The 19,526-nt window shown below is 37.1% G+C and overlaps 1 long non-coding RNA gene across 1 annotated transcript; it reads right to left on the bottom strand.

Moving 5' to 3' along the window:
- Positions 1-911: 911 nt before the first annotated feature.
- Positions 912-18,765, bottom strand: LOC111092431. The gene is made up of 5 exons (XR_005378311.1): positions 18,697-18,765; positions 14,197-14,527; positions 11,545-11,700; positions 7,607-8,017; positions 912-3,036 (listed from the first exon to the last, which is right to left on the bottom strand). It is a non-coding gene; the product is annotated as an uncharacterized LOC111092431 (long non-coding RNA).
- Between the last annotated feature and the right edge of the window lie 761 nt (positions 18,766-19,526).

The following is a 19,526-nucleotide window of genomic DNA, read 5'->3' as shown; positions in this document are numbered from 1 at the left end:
AATATACTAAATATTCACATTCTGTGACTGACCTTCAAGCTTCTCTGTGTTTTAAAATCCTATCCTGTCTAATCATTGCCTGGTTAGTCACCTAAGACATAACTTGTTTTATACCTACTTAGATTCAGGAAAAACATTTATACAGCTATTGTGAACATGACTACATGGTTACAAATTATATATATATACAAACCTAAAATTTATATTTGGAACTCCTCTTGACTCACAAACTATAATCTGCCTAGAACATACAACATGTTTTATCTCAGTCTGATAAACTCAGCTTGAGCTGCTCCTAATTTAGTATTTATTTGCTTGAGTAAAATAGGCAGATATTTTGAAGTGTTACCATAGCATAGGTGGCTATTTGTTTTCCAATAGCCATTTTTCCCTCTTTCCATGGCAATAAAAATTTTAGGTAGACTTATTAATATCCAAGTAAGAAATTACAATTCCCAGTAATGACATCAGCAAGAAAGGCAAAGCAAGAAACCTAAAAAATACTTGCCACCATAAAATCAAACACATCAGTTAAAACCCAACCAAATTAACTTCTTTAGAACTCTGGAAATTAACTTGAGGCATACAGAAATCCAGAAAGTATTTGTTCAAGGAAAAAAAAAAAAAAAAAGCTGACCCTGGATAAAAATAGTGAGTATTATGGCATTTTATTTTGCCCAATTCCCATTCCCCATCCCCAGCTCGGTGGTATCCTTAAAAATCAACAGTCTTATAATTACAGTCAAACCAGTAGCCTAGAAGCCACTAGAGGATGGCTGGAGTTAGAGCTCCTCCAAAGTCCCATTCCTAAATAACTATCTATTTTATCTGTCTGATAGTTCCTGGAAAATCCCACTCACACGCTTGTTTTTTGTTTTGTTTTGGTTCTTATCTGATTTAGAGTTTGCTCAATGTGGCAGCCTCTTCCATGGGGAATTTGTTGAAAAAAATCAGTGACAATTGTTTAACATTGCAGATTCCTGGGACAGCAGTTAACAGTGAGAACAAACAACAAGCTTACTAACATATTTAAAAGGTAAATGAGATATGTCCATAGGACAGTTTGAGAAGCTCTGACATATTTCTAGGAATCTAGGAGGCCACGGACATGTGAAGAGCTGTGCACATGCCCCTGGTTCTCAAGAAGACCTGAGAATGCCCTAAAGGCTCATCTCTCACTGATCTCAAATCTCTACACAACCAGAAATTAAAGAACAAAACAGAATTTAAACACTCATAAGCTCCTCAGCAGAGATTGGGAGATTTATGGTGATAGCCATTTAAAGAAAGCTCTATCCAGTCATTTGCTGACCAATAACCAAGTAAACAGATTTCAATAGTCACAAAATGACAAAGAAAATAAACTTTACAGAATTAACCTAGAATAGTCACTAAGGAAACAACAGCCATGACAGCAATCATAACCACAACAACAAACAGCAACAATAAACCCTGGGAAAAATAGAGACCTGGTTTCCAGCATTGCTAAATTTATTATTAAAAATTTATTTATATGCCAAATTTATTATAAAAAGTTTTGTTGAAACAAAACTTATGAGATACTCAAAGGAACAATGAAATATGACCTATGCCCCCCCAAAAGAAAACAGTTGATAGAAATGGTTCCTGATGAAGACCAGACATTAAATTTTGAATAAAGCTTTAAACAAAGACTTTAAATAATTTAAGTGTATTCAATTAATTAAAAAAGAAACCATGTCTAAAGAACCAAAGGCAAGTATTAGGAGGATGTTTCATCAAATAGGAAAAATCAAAAAAGAGAAAGAAACACATAGAAATTCTAGACCTAAAAGGGGTGACAACAGAAAAAAAAAAAATCCACCAGATAGGTTCACCTGCAGATTTAAGTTGACAAAAGAAAGAATAAGTGAACTTGAAGATAGGCTAATTGAGATTATGCAATCTGAGGAATAGACTATTTCTGCAAAGGCTATATATAGCCTTATATGATCTCACTCATATGCAGAATCTAAAAAAAATCTCATAAATACAGAGAAGAGATTGGTGGTTATCAGAGGTGGGGGTGGGGGGTGTGAAATAGGTAAAGGGGATTATAAAATAAAGAAGTCATGGGGATTAATGTACAGCACTGTGACTAGTTGATACTGTACCGCATATTTGAAAGTTGCTATAAGACTAGGTTTTTTTTCTTAGAGAATAGATTTTCAAAGTTCTCATTACAAGAAAAAACATTGTATAACTATGTATGGTAACAGATGCTGACCAGTCTTATTGGAGTAATCATTTCACAGTAGACACAATATCAAATCATGCTGTACATTTGAAATTAATATAATGTTACATGTCAGTTACATCTCAATTAAAAAAATATTTCTGAACTTCCTCTCCTTGTGATTACTGTGTAAATTCAGGGGATCACAGAAAAGGCTTAACATTTGTTCTTTATTTCACAGTGACAACCAAGAAGGAAGAGAAGTCTACTTAAATAGGTTTCAGGTGAGAAATGTGAGTTTGCATGCTGCCTTGTGTTCATTTTTCCACTGATTCCTTTCAACTGTAGCTTATGTTCCTACCCCATCTCAAGTTGCTTCTGAAAGTGTGTAACTCCTGGCTTTCTAGCATATATTGAAAAGTCTACAAGCACTAAGTTGGATACTCTCTCCAGTGCTTCCTGAATCTAGAAATAACACATTCCTCCTGCCTACCCTTAGACAGACGTCCACTTCATAACTTCTATGGAAGGACTTAATGGTTTTACTATGTAGCCTTTTGGGGAGCTGATGAGTCAATCCATGTCTTGTGTACCTTTCAGCATCTTCCTTAAGGTCAGAAGAAACCAAAAATCCCAAGTATCAAATAAAAAATGAAAATAATCCATATTCTTTTCCGATTCCCTATTGCTGTATCTTTTCTGCCATATTCCCACCACTTAGAAATTCCATGATATATTTATCAGTTCCGCCAGTCAGCATGATTGAGATGAGAAGTGAAGCACCACCCGCCTTTATTATGGATTATACTGGGAACTCCTCTTCATGGGAAAACTTCCCTCATCTAAATAAATATAAGAAACACAAAGAGAAGAACAATTAAGAAATAAGAAGAAAAGGATTTTCCTAAAAGCTCAAGGGTAAAAAGAGCCTTTCTAGATCTACTAACTCAAGTTTCATCGCTCTTAGGAAGATCTCCAACGAACCTTCTCATTGCTAATACTAGTGTCTTTGCCCTGTGTGATCCAGGTAGGAAATGGTCTCAAGGGAGGAAAAGTGGGATCTAGAGATTGATGCTTCACGTTATTGCTCAAAGCAAGCATTTTATATATCACCCAATTTTACTTCCAAAGGATGAAAGAGTGGTAAAAATCAAGTTTATATATCTTTTTAAACGCCCAAAATATTTTCCCAACTCATTACTGTCATATTTCTATGTTATCTGTATTTATTTTTCCTTGGAACTTCTTGTTTCAGTAGTCTAAGGAAATACATATATGCTTTCTTCCTTCATGCCCTTTGTTTAAATTTATCCTCAGTAAGAATTTGATGTTCTCAGTGTGCAATAATAAACAAAAAAAATAAATAAATCTGTACAACATGTGCTAACGAAACCTATTCGTAGATGTTCAAAACTGTGGCAAACAATTTTCTGCAGATTAGCTCTCTGGGGAAACTATACCATCTCTCACATCTCTAAAAGATGAGTATTTAGAGAAGTTCATACTCAGTTTCACATGCCAACCATAAAAGCAAGTAAAAAATCTTAAAGCCATTGTCAAAGTATGAAGTTAAGAAAAATCCCAAGGCACTCTAGAAAATACTATTCACTTTCTTCAGGCTTCATCTACTTTGAAAGAAAGGAACATTAACAAAGGAAATAAGTCTTAAACTGAGACCTAAAACAAAGGGAAGAATATTCAGGGCAGAGAAGGAAAGGAAGGGAAAGAATATTGCCCTGGAATATGACCCATAGCTAAGGGACAAGCAGAAGGAAAAAATGTACCGTGCTTAACAAAGCACCTCAGGATGCCATACCAGATCATTTACACCAGTTAGTTTTTGCACACTCAATTTCATGGATTCAACTCCAATGTATATTCTCATGAGTCCAAAATATATTTTCCCAAGCTAATCCTTTCCAAAAGACTCCAAAGGGATATAACCAAGTGCTTATTGCAGATCTAATTGCAGATCTCATGGTAATCTCAAATTCAGCATGTCAACACTGATAGCCTTTACCTGCTTCCTTCCCAAGTCTCTCTCCCCTCAAAAAATGTTCCATGTTGTCATTTGTTTGGTTTAGATCGGACCATTTTTTTAATCCTTTATTTCCTGCATTACAGTGACAGCCACCTAAATGATCTCCTTGACTCCTAATGAATTTCCCTTAATCCAATGGGTCTTGACATTTATTGGAAACAGCTCTTTCTCTAGTGAGAGTAAAGAACACTTTGTCTACAACAGGGATATATCAATGTCTACATAGAACATTTAACATATAATTCTAAGTAATCATGAATCTGTGAATTCCATCCTTCATCCTTCTAGCAGTTGCACTGCTAATTAATAGATAATTAATAGTTCCTACTATAAACTACTCTCAAAACTTCTGCCTGAGTAGTCACAAAGAAGTAAATCTATAATGACACTATTCAATATGATAAAATTCAAAATTTGGGGCATAGCATGTAAAGTGTGTTGTGATGTGAACACTTTCCAACTTCTAGTTTGCTCTTTTCTGTTCTGAACTACATGAGTTCAGTTGTTCTCACTGCTGGAAATGTTCCCTACTTTTATCACCTGTACACCTTTTTGTGCTAAAGACAGCTTCTAGATGTCACATTCTCCAATTAAATTTCATCAAATTTTCTTCTTTCATTTCTATCACCTGCCTAGACTAGTTGTCATTCTGATAAGCACCTCTGTTCCAGATTTAACCTGCAGATTTTCTTTTTTAAGCTTTTATGTATTTATATATTTATTTATTTTAGAGCTAGAGAGATACAGAAATAGAGAGAGACAGAGAGAGAGAGAGAGAGAGAGACAGAGAACATGAGTGAGAGGGAGGAGCAGACTCCTCGCTGAATGCAGAGCCCAATGTGGGGCTCAATCCCTGGCCCCTGAGATCATGACCTGAGCAGAAATCAACAAGCAGATGTTGAACCCACTGAGCTACCCAAGCACCGCCCCTGCAGATTTTCACATAAACCTCTCAGATCTACCAATGACTAACTGGAATATTCCTGTGGTCACTTGGCTTAGGAGGAGGAGGGGAATTGCAATGATGAGGATAAGCATCCCTTCTCTTTTTGGGTCCTTTTGTCTTTCCAAAGGGAGGAAAGTTTCTGACCATTTCTAATCATAAACACTGCCTTCCTCATAAAGCCAATGGCTGACTCACTGTGTTCCTTCCCTTCCCCAATTTTCTAGTGAAAAATCTGGAAAAGGTGTAACAAGGATTATTCTGCTGGCTCATGTGCAGTCTTTGAAGACATACCTCCTCCAGTTCTCAGCAGCAATCTTTAGCACGGTGACTACCAGTTGCCTTTGTGTATTCAGTTATCTTTATCATTTGACCTCAAAAGTCTTTCTGCTTGGTTCCTGTGCCTCATTACATCCCTGCATTATTACATTGATAATGCAGAGGTTTTTCCTTCTGCCTACAACATGTCTCTCCATAGGGCTCACATGTAACTCATGAAGCTGGATGGCGAACACTAAGCCATCTCATTCTATTGCTGCCTTCTTTCCAAAAGATCCAGGCACAGATGTTTGTGACTTCTCTAGGTCCAAATCCAAAAACTCTCATTCATATTAACTTCTGTCAAATTCGTTCTGTTTTTCCAAACATTCATGAACCAGAAATGGAACATGCTAAATACAAACCCAGATCCTTGCTCTAGAGAGCCATTAGAATACTTGCATACTGCAATGTAATTATCTGTTTCACAGAATATGAGCTGATGAAGACCCATATATTAACAGCTTCATATATTAATTCAATATCCTAAAGTATCCAGCACATGATTGGCACCTAGGGATTAGAGTAGTGGTTAGAAGAGCATCCTTGGAAAAATTAAATAAAATGATTGTAAACCAATATCTGGTATATTAAAATAGTATGTGGTAATAAACATTCAGTAAATATTAGCTTGTTATTATGGTTGACAATAATGATTGGGTAGATTGTCAAGGATAAACATAAAAGAAAAGCCTTAAAATATCTTTCACTTCTTATAATTATTATGGAACTTAGACAATATCCAAAAAAATTTTTTTCTGACTAGTTTCCAGATTTGTTATTTTTTTAAGTCTCCAGGTGTCCATGTGTCTTAAACAAAGACATTTCTGGGAGGCATTCTTTTAAAATAGAAGAGTCTCACTGAGAATTACAAAAATGTAATAACCTACACCTTTTTACAGCTGGGTGCAATTTCCTGAGGCTATCCAGTGTGTACCGCACAGAGATGAATAGAAATAAAGCTGACATTCTTAAAATTATATCACTAAAAATATTAACAGCCTCAGGCAAAGGAACAAATGGACATTTATAATGCACTTAGATGTGAATTGAAGACTTTAAGAGTAATAATAATAATAAAAGTATGAATACCATAGACCAACTTAGCAAATATTCATGTACTTGATGCAGGGGAACAACTATGGTACTGCACACCAGGATGTATTTGGGTGGATTGACAAATATTTTGCAATTATGCTTATGATGTTGATATAACCAAAATCATTATTTTTTTACTATGATTTTTTCTTTGGCAGCATAATCTTTAAAAATTGTGTAAAAATATACATATAGCTCCACTATATGATAGGTGAGTGTGCAAGACTTCTATAGGTTCTTCTTTGCTTATATTCCTACTTCCTAGTTACCCATTCTCCATATATCTCTCAGACTAAATTGGATTGCTTTCTTCTACTCAGAACTGTCCACTAAGCTTGTTATAGACATAAGAATAAAAAGACAACTTACTTTGGCCTTCAGAGCCCCATGAGATCTGGTCCCTGCCAACCATCCTAACTTCATCACACCACATCTACCTAGTATCTGCAAGTTATGGGCACCTTCACTGGTCTTCTCTATCATTCCAAGCCCCGAAATTTGTTCAGGATTTTGCATTGGTTCTTTCCTCTGCCTGGAACACTCTTCTACCTAATTTGTGCACATCTGGGGTGTTCCTGTAAGTGGATTCTTTTCCTAAATGATACCTCTTCAGAGAAGCCTTTCTTAACCACCAAAATAGTGTAGTCACCAGTCATATTCAACACAGTACCCATGTTAACTCTTCACATGGGACTTACCACCAGAGTCTTTTCATTTTTTATTTGTTTTTATTATATCTTTCTCCACTAGAATGTATATTTTATGAGAATAGGAAACATCTCATTTTTTCACTGATCTGGCAACAGTATCTTCAACAGTGCCTGGTATAGTGAGTACTGATTGAAGGAAGGAAGGAAGGAAGGAAGGAAGGAAGGAAGGAAAGGAAGGAAGGAAGGAAGGAAGGAAGGAAGGAAGGAAGGAAGGAAGGAAGGAAGGAAGGAAGGAAGGAATTAATGATGAGTGGGGCTCTTTATCTTTGCATGCCTAGACCTTCTTGCTTTGATCATCTTACCTCTAAAATCAGTCAGACAGATACTTTCAAGCACTCTGAAGAATTTGATAAATGCATTCCTCTTTCAAATTCCTCCACATTCTCAGAAAGAGGCATGTTAGCCCTGTATGTAGAGAAATACTAAGTTTATTTGTTGAGAGGAATTAGCTTCCACATTAAGACACAGCATCCCACAGCCATGTATGCCTATTCCATCTCTTCTATATGAAAACATTTTCTGTTATGTAAACACGAGTTTTCAACCCTATCCATAGACAAAGACTGTGATCACTGTCAGTAGTTTCATCTTCACACATTACGGATAATGAGAAATTGATTTGCTCCCAGCAGATCAGCTTGTTCCTTTAGCTTTAGTGAGATAGCAGGCTGTAGAAGGAAACCAGATGGCTGTGACTAGGGTGAGGGATGGCTCTGGAAAATAAAGAAAAATCAATGTAAATTCTGTGAAAAATACTGAATATTTGCAGGTGATTTTTTATTTTACTCCCAACTAATTACATAAATTTTCAAGACATACATGATGGCTGTGCTATTAGCATATTTTAAAAAACTACCCTAAATATATAATGGAACTTTACTCTGAAAAGAGTACAAGGCGCTTTACTGATTATGATATATTTATGTTTTCCAACATTCCTGCAATGTAGAAGGGGAATTAGAATCAGCAAACATAAAATTTTAGTTCCTGTTGGCCTTCTTTTTAGCCTTAGGACCTTAGGTAACTTATTGTCTCTTTATCTCATTTTTTCATCTATAAAATGAAGAGATTAATAACTCTGCTTTGTGGTTGCTGTTAGTTGTAAGTAAATCAAAATAAATATCTAGCTATAACCTGAGACTGGGCTTTTAGCAGATGCTCAGAAAGAACTAAAGAACACCTGCTGTTTCAATAAAGAAGTATGACATGAACAATGAAGTCACAACGTAATAACAGATTTTAGATTTCTTGATTTCTAGTTCGTGAGCACATCCACCTCAGCTTTTTTCCGTGACTGTTATTGGTGTCTTTACAACAAATGAGTCCCCATCCAACCTGTTGCTTAAGGAATATAACTCTAAACTATTTTTAGAACAAATTATTCATCTATATGCTGGATCCTGGAAACAGGTTACTTTTGTTCAATTAATCATGATATTTGTCTTTGTGTTTCTTCCATCAAAAGGAATTCTCTTGATTCCAAAAACACAAGCACTCTCCAAATGCACTACAGCTACACCTTTTTGTCTTGCTTCTTTAAACTCTCCCTCTTGGTCCCTTCCATCACCATTCAAATATGCTGTAAGATTTTCCTTTCTTAAGTAATTGTCATGGGCCCATCTACCTTTGCATTTATTTCTGTATCTCTCCACCCCTCTTCACAGGTGAGCTTTTTGAGTTGGCTGCACACTTTATTATATGGTCTTCCTTTTCCTACATCTTGCTTGTTCTTCCACCTGCTCTGTTATGAATCCTGATCCCACCACTTTATTTCAGCATTTCTTGTTAGCTTCGCCAATGATCTTCAGGTTGCCATTCAGTAAGCCATCTACAAACCCCTTCTTAACTTCTTAGCAATATTTGACATGCTGGCCAATATTTTCCTGTCTTATCTTGACTTCTTTGGTCAGACTTTCACTACCTTCCTGAATACCTTAGGTCAGCTTCCACTCTTTTCTTTGATCTCTGAATACGAGAGGTTTCATTGCTTTGTTCCAAGTCCTATGGTCTCTTTCTTCACTCTTATCCTATCTGAGCTTATCCACCTCGACTTTACTACTCACACTGACTTCCACATTTTTTTAAAGATTGTATTTATTTATTCATGAGAGACAGAGATGCAGAAAGAGATGCACTCTTTATTCTTTTGCCCTACTATGTAGACTCATTTGTGATTCTTACTCTTCCACAAATCTAAGTATTGTGCTGATAGAGTGTGACTCCGAAGTGTGATAACAAAAACTAAACTCTATTCTTTTCTCTCTGGTGCCTGATTAAATCTGACATTTCTTCCATGCCCTTTGGTTGACATCTCAAGTGGAGCCCATACATGATTACTTAGGCCACTTTAGCTTAATAAATCCTCCCTAATCATTTAATCTCATGATTAACTTTGGTAACTATACACCAAGTCTAATGAAATAGTCAAACTAGATATTTTATCAAGATTAAATTCTCCCTTTCTTCTTCTCAGTTCTCATTTTAATTGGAAGTCTAAGTTGGAAAGAGGCATATAGTAAGCTTTTCTCTCTTTGCTTTACATGTAGCTCTTCTCTCTCCCATTCCAGGCTGCCTTTTGGGTCTTCTGGGTTTGAAGGTTGGAATGGTATACTGGTAAAGGGAAGAAGAGATATTTTTTGACTGGTCCTCTCATCATATGGCTTTAATTCTTTTGGAATTTTAGGTATATAAAAAGCAGTGTTCTTTACAAAATCCTTAGATTCAATACTTTTTTGTGTGTGAGTATATTATATGAAGTTTTTTAAAATTTGCAATGTACATAGAAAAGATTTTAAATATTACTATACAGAAATAGCCTTGCTATTATCATTCTTATACATGTACATAAAGGACAAAAAGCAAAGTGTATGTTCTTATTTACTTACTCAGCATCCGTTACTCTCTTATTCCATTCTAAAAGTAGCCTGTGTTCAGATATCTAATCATTCTTTAGGCAAATAACACTTTTGTAGTATTAGGAGCATAAAATTTTCACAAACTCCAGAATACATTTGGAAAAAAAAACCCAGATATTTCAACCATTACTGGACATATGTCTAGGTTGATACTCGAAGAGCTCAAGTATCAGTATGGCAGCTCTGTTATGTGGAGGCATTTGAGGGCCAAATAATAGATGGAGTCGTGGGGCATACAACTCTTGATCTCAGGGCTGTGAGTCTGAGCCCCATGTTGGGTGTAGAGATTACTAAAAATAAAAAATCTTAAAAAAATAAAAATAAAAAAACAAATGGAGTCTACATGACCTGAGAAGCCACTCACCCAGTTAGAATAACACCTTCATTTGTAGCCTCAGGAAGATCCTGAGTGTAATTTGAAACTAGTCCCTGAACTTGAAGGGCTGAAAGAGACTGAAGAAAGAGGCCAACCAATCCAGTTGGGTAGGTGGAAGTTTGAAAGAGCAAGGCAATTTACCTAAGAGGCTTGGGCAGTTGCAAGATGAAGTGATCTCTGCATCTGCCAGACAACCTCAATACTACATCACTATCTCACAGCTGTGTCCTTGGTGCAGCTTCTGGGGACAAGGAAGTCAAGCAGAAGACACATTCCAAGGACAGGAGAGGTGGTAAGGAACCTCCAGTTTCCCAGGTCCAACTTGCTGGTCAATCAGTGGTCACGTTTTCTCAAAGACCTCCCCAGTAATCATATTTAGGGGAAGTTGGTGGAGATTAAGGTCACCCTTAAAGATCCCTTGCATATCTTCATTTAAATTGCCAGCCTGGCCTCTAAAGAAATAAAGTGGGTCCCTGAGAAAGATGGTAAGATGAGCATAAACTCAATCAAATAGTAGCTCTGATTAAAGCTGCCAAATTAGATGGTCTCAGGTAGATCAGATGCCTATCTTAATATAGTGATGTGATATAATATTCTAATATGAACAATGTATTACAACAGATTAACTAGAATGTCAGACATATGGCACATAGGCTAGAATCTCACAAAATACAGCATCTAATCAGGGAACATTGTGAGGAGTGTATGAGAGTGAGTCTTTGATTATATACAACAGCAGCCAGAAGATGCCAGCCTGCTACAATAGGGATGGCTTGCTAAAAGTATAGATGAAGTGATAACTTGAGGAGCATATTTGGAAAAGTTTAGGTGCTCTACTCCATGTTGCAGTATAATCATGAATTAATACCTCTGTAAGGCACTATGTCCCCATTAAGATGAATACATGAGTGTAAGAACCAAGGATGGATGTAATAGTGGCTGTTCTTACCATTTCTCCCCATGACCTAACTGAATGACTTTGAGTATTCTATTTTCCAACACTGGATTTTGCAGGGTTAGAGGCCATGTTCCCCAAAGGTGGTATCAAGTGTTGTGCTGAACTATCATGTATGGCTGCTCCCGGGTCATTTTAATCTTCTTGGGCCTGGGAACCAACAGGAAAGAAAAGGAGTCACTGTCTGGTAGAGATAATTGATGCTGATCAGCAAGACTACTGTTAGAAAACAGAAGGGAAGAATATGTGGAGAGCTTCAGTGGTTCTTTGGTAATCCCTTGCCTCTATGTGACTTTCAATCAACAAATCCAAAAACATTGGCTTGAGAATGGTGCAGTCACCAGTATATCAGCCTCTTGAGAATGAGAGATTGGGTCATACCACTGCATTGGATGACAAAACTTATAAAGGATATAGTTTTAGATAAGGATCGAGGAGGAGGGAGATATTGAGTCCATTTATGGCCCTCAGACTAAAGCAGCAGGGACTATTGCTAATCTCACAGACTTCTCTTTTTCAAGTATTTTTTCAGGAAGGGAAGCTGAGAAAAACCACAGACAAGCTGTTTCCTTATATAGAGTAGATCTGCCCAGTGCAAGGGATGAACTGTGGCACCCACATAACTGCACAGCTCAGATCTTTATTCAAAAGGGGACCTACCAGAAGGAGTGGAGTTAACTAACCATCTTCAGCTGCAATACCTTTGAGATCCATCTCAGCATCTGAGCGGAGGCTATGATCTTCCTGGGAAGCTCTCGCACAACAAGGCACAACAACGGAGCAGAGAGGAGGTTCTAGAGTTTAGCCTTTCTGCCTCAGGCAGAAAGAAAGTCTTTTTATCTGGGTTCCCACTAGATTAGTTGAGACTATCTCAGAGAAGCACTGAAGTGTAACTTTCCATCTTATCCTTCTCGCTTCCTTCTTTTCACAGGTGTTCAACTTGCATCGCCACCTCCTGTTTCCACTTCCCATTGTCTGACACAGTCATTAACCCTAATAAATTTCTTCAACTTGCAACTCTCTCCTGGTGTCTGATGACTGGAATACCTGAATCGACATAGATTTGTTTCTTTCTTAGAAAGAGACTTGTTGAACAGTGCTAACTAATTGAAGTATAATGGACACCATGATGTTTATTAGGGGATGGGCGCATAATCATCCTTCTGATTTCAGATCCAAGAAAAATATTCACATAAAAATCAGGTAAACACCTACGCCAATCTTATCAAAGATGATGGCAAAATTCCACAAACTTCCCATTAATGATGGGAAGGATTATTAGAAATAGAAATGAAGAAGGCCTTTCTCTTTTCTTCCATAAATAGGATAATATATAGTTTTGTTTATTTTTTAGGGGAAGATACACTGACCTAAACAACAGGAAAAAATATATAAAAACTAAGACTATAAAAAGAAGCCACGGTGCCTTTCGAGGTTCAAGAGATGAGGAAATATATTCTACTGCTTGACAGAAGTAGTAAATACTTTGGGGTCATTTTTTTTTTAATCTAACACTGAAGTTAAAAGTCTACTCATTTGCTTAAAAGACTGGCAATCATTACCATATTTTAGTTTGTCTCCTGGGAGCCAGTAGGTATGAAAGTTGACAGAATGAACCTCCAGTATGATTTTTTTCTCTCAAAATGGTCTCAAAGATTGTGTTTTAAGTTTAGAGAGAAAGTAGTCTTGTCGCAGTCATTTATTTGTCCTGGTAACTGCTAAAACTATCATACTGAAATGTTTCCTGATAGTCATTGTCTTAAAAGGCCTATATGTTGGTAGTGGGTGATTTTTCAGAATGGCATTATATTAGACCACAGTTTTGGAGTCTGGGAAGTTGAAGATCAAGGCACTGGCAGATCCAGTGTCTATTGAAAGCCTGCTTCCTGGGCCATAGATGGTCGACTTCTCACTGTGTCCTCACATTGCAGGAGGGACTAGAGAACTCTCTGAGCTCTTTTATAAGGACACTAATCCCATTCATGAGGGCTCTACTCATGACCTAATCATCTCCCAAAGCTGCACCTTCAAATCTCATCACACTGAGCATTAGGTTTTAACACATGAGTTGGGAAGAGAACACAGACATTCAGTCTGTAGAAGCCCTACTCCACATTTGGCATCCTGAAAAATGATTCATAAAAAACAATACAGCTATTCAGCCACTTCACTGGAAATTGGAATCTGAACCCATCAGGCAGCAAAATTGTGAACTGTTATAATGAAATGTTCTACTTACGATGAAAGTATACAACTCCATAGGGTTGTTCAATCAAAAGTTCATTACATGGATGACAGGCGTCTTCATAAAGGCCATATATTATATCAATATTATTTATAAAGGCCATTATATAATATTATTATTATTTCTTGGGACTGGTGCTACTTTTTTATGACTCGCCAGCTGCTTAGGTATAAATTTCCCACAAATCACTGGATTGGCTATCAGTATCCTCTGCTGCAACAGAAGGCTTCTAATGTGTTAATAGGGCCATAAGTAAAGAGGCAAGATGTAGTCTGGGGAATAAGCAGAGTACCAAAAAAAAAAAAAAAAAAAACCCTCAAAAATATTGACACATTTTCCCAAAATGCAAGCTACGACCTGAATAGGGTAGCCACTGTCCATTGTGACAGTGATATGTTTACCTGTAGCATATATAGACTTGGATCTTTGATTTTGGTGTAACTATCCAAACAGTAGCTTCTTGAATCTTCCCAGGTGTATTTGCTTGTGTTTTCGAGACAACAATGAAGCCAAGAGATAAGCTCTCTCATTACTATTGGTAGAAACCATGGTGACTGGTCTTCTGAAGCAGTAGGACTAGTCAGAGACTTTTCTTCCTGCACCTTTAACATATTATGCAATGAATATGGGGAGAGTGACAGCTTGGTAGGACTTGTTAGCTTGTTTTGGATAAATATAGACCTTCCTCAAATTGCTTGTAAAGAGTTCTCGTGTCCAGCCCAAAATCATATGCTAAAGAAAGAGAAAATGGTGCTTAGAAGGAGAAATAGTGACAAAATAAGACTGAGTAAGCATGAAGGAAAGGACAAGATTAATATTCTATGTAGAGAATGAATACCTACTCTGTTCTATGCATAGCCCAGGTATTCTTCCTACATTATGATTAATCTTCCCAAAAATAATCTTGCAAATTAGGTATTATTGTATTCATTTTACAGATGAGTAAGCTAAATTGTTAGAGCTGACACCAAAATCTGAGCTATTTCTACTACAACTTGCCACCTTCCTAATTTAAATGATTGCATTCTTCCTAGCTTGTCCAATAGCTTCCTTATTCATTTACATTTATCCAGAATTTCCTTTCTCCACTTAATTGTTTATGTCATGATGAGATTTATTTTACTAAAACCCTACTTTCATCATGTCTGGTGAAGGGGTTCAAAACAAATCTCCCACAAATATGCCATTTTGGCACAAAGATTATTTTAAGCTAATAGTAATCAAAAGCCAGCATGTTCAGAAAAATCTCTTTAACTCCCCCTCAACTGTCTAAATTTACTTCGGAAAGGGGGCCTGTACCAGGAAGACAATTATTACCAGAGATTCCTTTTTACCTAGGAACATATCTACATAACAAGGCAAACTTCTGTTTTCCAAATATCTCCTCTTACCTTCCTACAAATAGCCCTCTCCCCGTTTGCATCCCCTGATCCCTAGCTCAGATCCCTAGCTCCCTAACCCTTCCCTTAGCTCAGAAGGGTATATAAGCTTCAGTTACTTGGCTGCTCTTTGCACCTTATCTTTTATGGGGCCACCTGTACATATGTACTTAAATTTGTTTTTCTCCTGTTAATCTCTCTTAGGTCAATTTAATTATTAGACCAGTCAAAGAATCTAAAAGGGAAGAAGGGAAAGTTTTCCTGCCTCTACACGGGATTGAAACACTGAAATGGTTCTCCAAATCCTAAAAGATAAAATAAAAACTCCCACATGCTGACTTTCTACACTCTGAACTCAAGTATTATGCTAATCTTTTACTACTTTCTGGAAATGAAAATCATTCCCTCTCCGCCCCCATAATTCATTTCTTTAAGAACTATAGGGGAGCAGAATTTGCCACCCCAAAATATATCTCTCTGGTACATTTTAGACTATTTTTAATTAACTGAAAACACAAGAGAAGCTCTGAAAACCAAGAGAAAGTTCCTTTTTGAAAGAGACACTTACATGTATAAGGAAAGTCTCCATTTACAAAGGTGTCTCCCTGGCTGTGTACCAGAAAATGGCAGAGGACTATAAATTCCTATAAACTCTTATCAATGGAGAAGACTACATCAATCTGCAGAACAACCTTACCCTTGTTTACTGTGTTTTATTAACTTCCCATAACTGACTCCCCATCCCCAACATCTTAATTTGTCTTTAACTGTGGATAGTAATTAAGGCGATAGCTTCAGGCATTGGGAAGATACTCAGGTTTCCTAGGTCTCTTCCATGTGTACAGTGTAGAGGCTGCTTTTAGGCAGCCAACTTGAGCAATGGACACCTGAGTAAAGCAGAAGGGCCCTGCAGTGACCCGCTGGATAAATACAAGCAGGCCCATGAGGAGACTCACCTCAAAATATCCATAAGCCCTAGCTGACCCAGGCACAGGTACCAAAAAAGGAAAATTCAGCAAGTTGCCCCAGCCTCTCACCCCTCCTTTAGCTACAGCAACCCCCAACCCCAATCCCACCCTCCCATTCCCCACCTCCTACCCCCATCTCCTCCTCACAGTCTCTCCTCTGCTGTCCTGCCTACTGCTCCCTTACAATGTAGTCAATAAATTTCTCTCTCCTTTGTTCTGCCTTGAGAAAATTTCACTGCCCTTATTGTGGGTCCCCATCTGATTGGGTCACCCCACACAACAGGAGGCTTACTTGTTATTAAAATTTTGCTTATTTTTCTCCAGTTAATCTCTTCTATCAAATTATTTATTAAACAAGCCAAAGAACCTAGAAGAAGAGAAAACTTTTTTGCCCCTACAAAACTACTTATCCCTCCTTTTGAGGGCTTTCACTCCCCTAACCACTCCTGTTTGGGCTGTGAAAAACATGAACACATCCTCATTTGTGTCCACAATTGGAATCAGAGAAAAAGATTGGACAAATCCTGGGCCTCTGGCATTTTATTTCTAAGATATTTGGAACTGGACCTGAGAGACTCTAATTTGTCTCTTACAACTTGGACTATGAAGTGATGGATATCTGAGATTGGGGCCAACCAATGAGTATAAAAGAGAAGATTCACGTTCAGAGATAGGAAGAGAAATCATTGTTCTGAGAAAAGTAGGAATGAAAGGCCATAGAGAGAAGAAGAGATGCCTTTATTATGCTCCTTAGTGCTTTAAATGTCTTCCTCTAGTCTCTCCAAGGCATGCATTCTCAGGGGGCCATATCACTTCCATGGGGGATAACTGGTTACTGGGGCAGGGGGAGGATGGCCAAAAAAAAAAAAAAAACCAAAAAAATAAAAATAAAAGACTTAAGATTTTTGCAATTTGGAATTTCTCTTCTGAAAAGAAAACCAACATTCTAACCGCAGTTGTTGACCCTTGAACATGGGTCTGAGCTGCGTGGGTCCACCTAAACACATTTTTTTTTTTTTTGGATAAATATAGTACAATACTGTAAATGTATTTCTCTTCCTTACGATTTCCTTCATAACTTTTTTCCCTAGCTTACTTTATTGTAAGAATTAGTATATAATGCATATAACATACAAAATATGTGTTGTTAATCTTAAAAATAAAACTACCAGTTATGTTACAGCAAAAAAAAAAAAGGATTTATTTGAGAATAGCAGAGAATTACAATATGGGACAAACAAACTATGGCAAAACTTTAGTCAGGGCTGCAGAATAAAGGAGAGGAGCACTCTTACAAAGAGGAAAGGAGTAATTTGGGAAGGCTGCTATAAAAAAAAGTTCACTGGAGTAAAGTAGGAGGTTGAAGTACAGTGAATTATCACTGGTTGAGTTGTGACTGTTTCTCACTGGTGGGGCTATTGCTGGAGGAGGAGGAGAGCCTTTCTTCCTCCTGCTGGAATCCACAAAGTAGTAGCTGCGTTCAAGGTCTATCTCTATGTTGGGTGTGCAATTGATGAGTGATAGGGTATGAGAGCGTCCCCAGCCAAACCTCCTCATTCCATTTTAGTGAGGTTTCCCATCATTAATTCTCCCAGTGCCATTCAACTGTTTACTTTACTGGTAGGGCTATTAGTAGTTAAGATTTTGAGGAGGCAAACGTCATATATGCATTTTCACCTGCACCAGGGTCAGTCATCCTACCCTTGTGCTGTTCAAGGGTTGATGGTACATTTTATCTACTGTTCAATGAATAAAAATAGGACCCAGTTCCTGTATGGTATTGAGAATTGTTTCATAAATCTTGCAGAGTTATGCATTTTTCCATGAGATACTACTATGCCTCATCTGCTTTTGGACAGTCCTTAAATTTTTTAACAATTACACTTTCCTTTAAATAAGGAACAGAAAAGATTAGTATACTAAAGAAGCAGAGAAATTGGTGATAAAGAAGAGAATAAATCCCTTCCTTTCCCTTTCTCCTCTTTCCTTTCTTCTTTGTTAACAAAAATACTAATCCTCAGTGACCCTGCTGGGTATATTATTATTATTATCTTTTTTTAACAATGAAAAAAATGAAATACGAAGATATTAAGACACCAGGAGGTAAGCAGCTAATGTCCTAATTATCAGAGCCAAGAGTTAAATGTGTGACCAAGTGGTTCTAAACCCCATGTTCCTTTCCTACCAAAACACACTGGCTCCCAGAAATCTATTCCCTTACAACAGAGATTTTCCTCATTCCACTCAAGCTTTATAACATTAATTCTCCATGAGACTTGAATTTATGAAAATGAATTCCCTCATATGCCTACATTTTCATTCCTTTTTATTTCATTCAGCCCACAGCAAAGCAATTTATGGTAAAGGCAAGAGTAACATTTACCCTTATGTTTACCCTTACCCTTATGTTACCCTTATATTTCTCTCAGGAAATATATAATATAGTACAGATATTGAATATGCTGAATGGATTCTTACTTGTGTTTAAGTACAAATTAAGGGAAATTTTATTTTATTTTAAGATTTTATTTATTTATTCATGAGAGACACATACACACAGAGAGAGAGGCAGAGACACAGGTAGAGGATGAAGCAGGTTCCCTGCAAGGAGCCCAATGCAGGACTTGATCCTGGATCCCGGGATCCTGCCCAGAGCCGAAGGCAGCTGCTCAACTTTGAGCCACCCAGGTGTCCCTGTAACAGAAATTTTAAAGGGAAAACAGTGTTTTGACTATGTTAAGCCCCTTTATGGCCCACCTCCCTCCAGAAGGGGAAAGGTATTCCAATTCCACACACAGGAAAGTTCTTCTGTGTTCATCACACGATGATTACTTTCCTCCCATGCATCTTGTCTCAGAATCATATGATAAAATAGCCAACAGCATAAAATACTGAAAATTCAGACTACTTTCACAAATTTGATTATTAATTCACTCTCTTTAAAAAAATCACATGAGGTTATACATAGGAATACTGACAATCCCTTTCTCTAGAGCACCATTTTAAAAGAGTAGGTGACCCATGTCACATATCCTTATGGAGTGCTTCTTAAATTAAAAAGGCAGATTCTCTAGTTCTAATTTCATTGAATGCTAGTCTGAAAGCTGGGCTTGAGAATTTCTTCCTGAACAAGCTATCCAGGTAATGCTGATACATGTTTTCTGACTTGAGGATCTTCAGTACTTCCTTTTTATACATGTTAGTATTTGCAGAAAGCAATACATAGAGATTACATCAATTGTATAGAAATGGTATCAACTGAATGAAAACTTATTAGATTTATTTTGCAAGCTCTATAGATTTAGGAATTGTCTTCTAAATGTGTATTTCAAAAATATGTACAAAGTGGTGAATTTGCCATCCACTATGTTACTCATTTCTCTT

This window comes from Canis lupus, chromosome 25 (genome assembly GCF_011100685.1).
Source record: "Canis lupus familiaris isolate Mischka breed German Shepherd chromosome 25, alternate assembly UU_Cfam_GSD_1.0, whole genome shotgun sequence".
In the NCBI taxonomy this organism is placed as follows: Eukaryota; Metazoa; Chordata; class Mammalia; order Carnivora; family Canidae; genus Canis; species Canis lupus.
The sequence above is the reverse complement of the archived record's forward strand: the minus strand, read 5'-3'. Positions and strand labels throughout refer to the sequence as shown.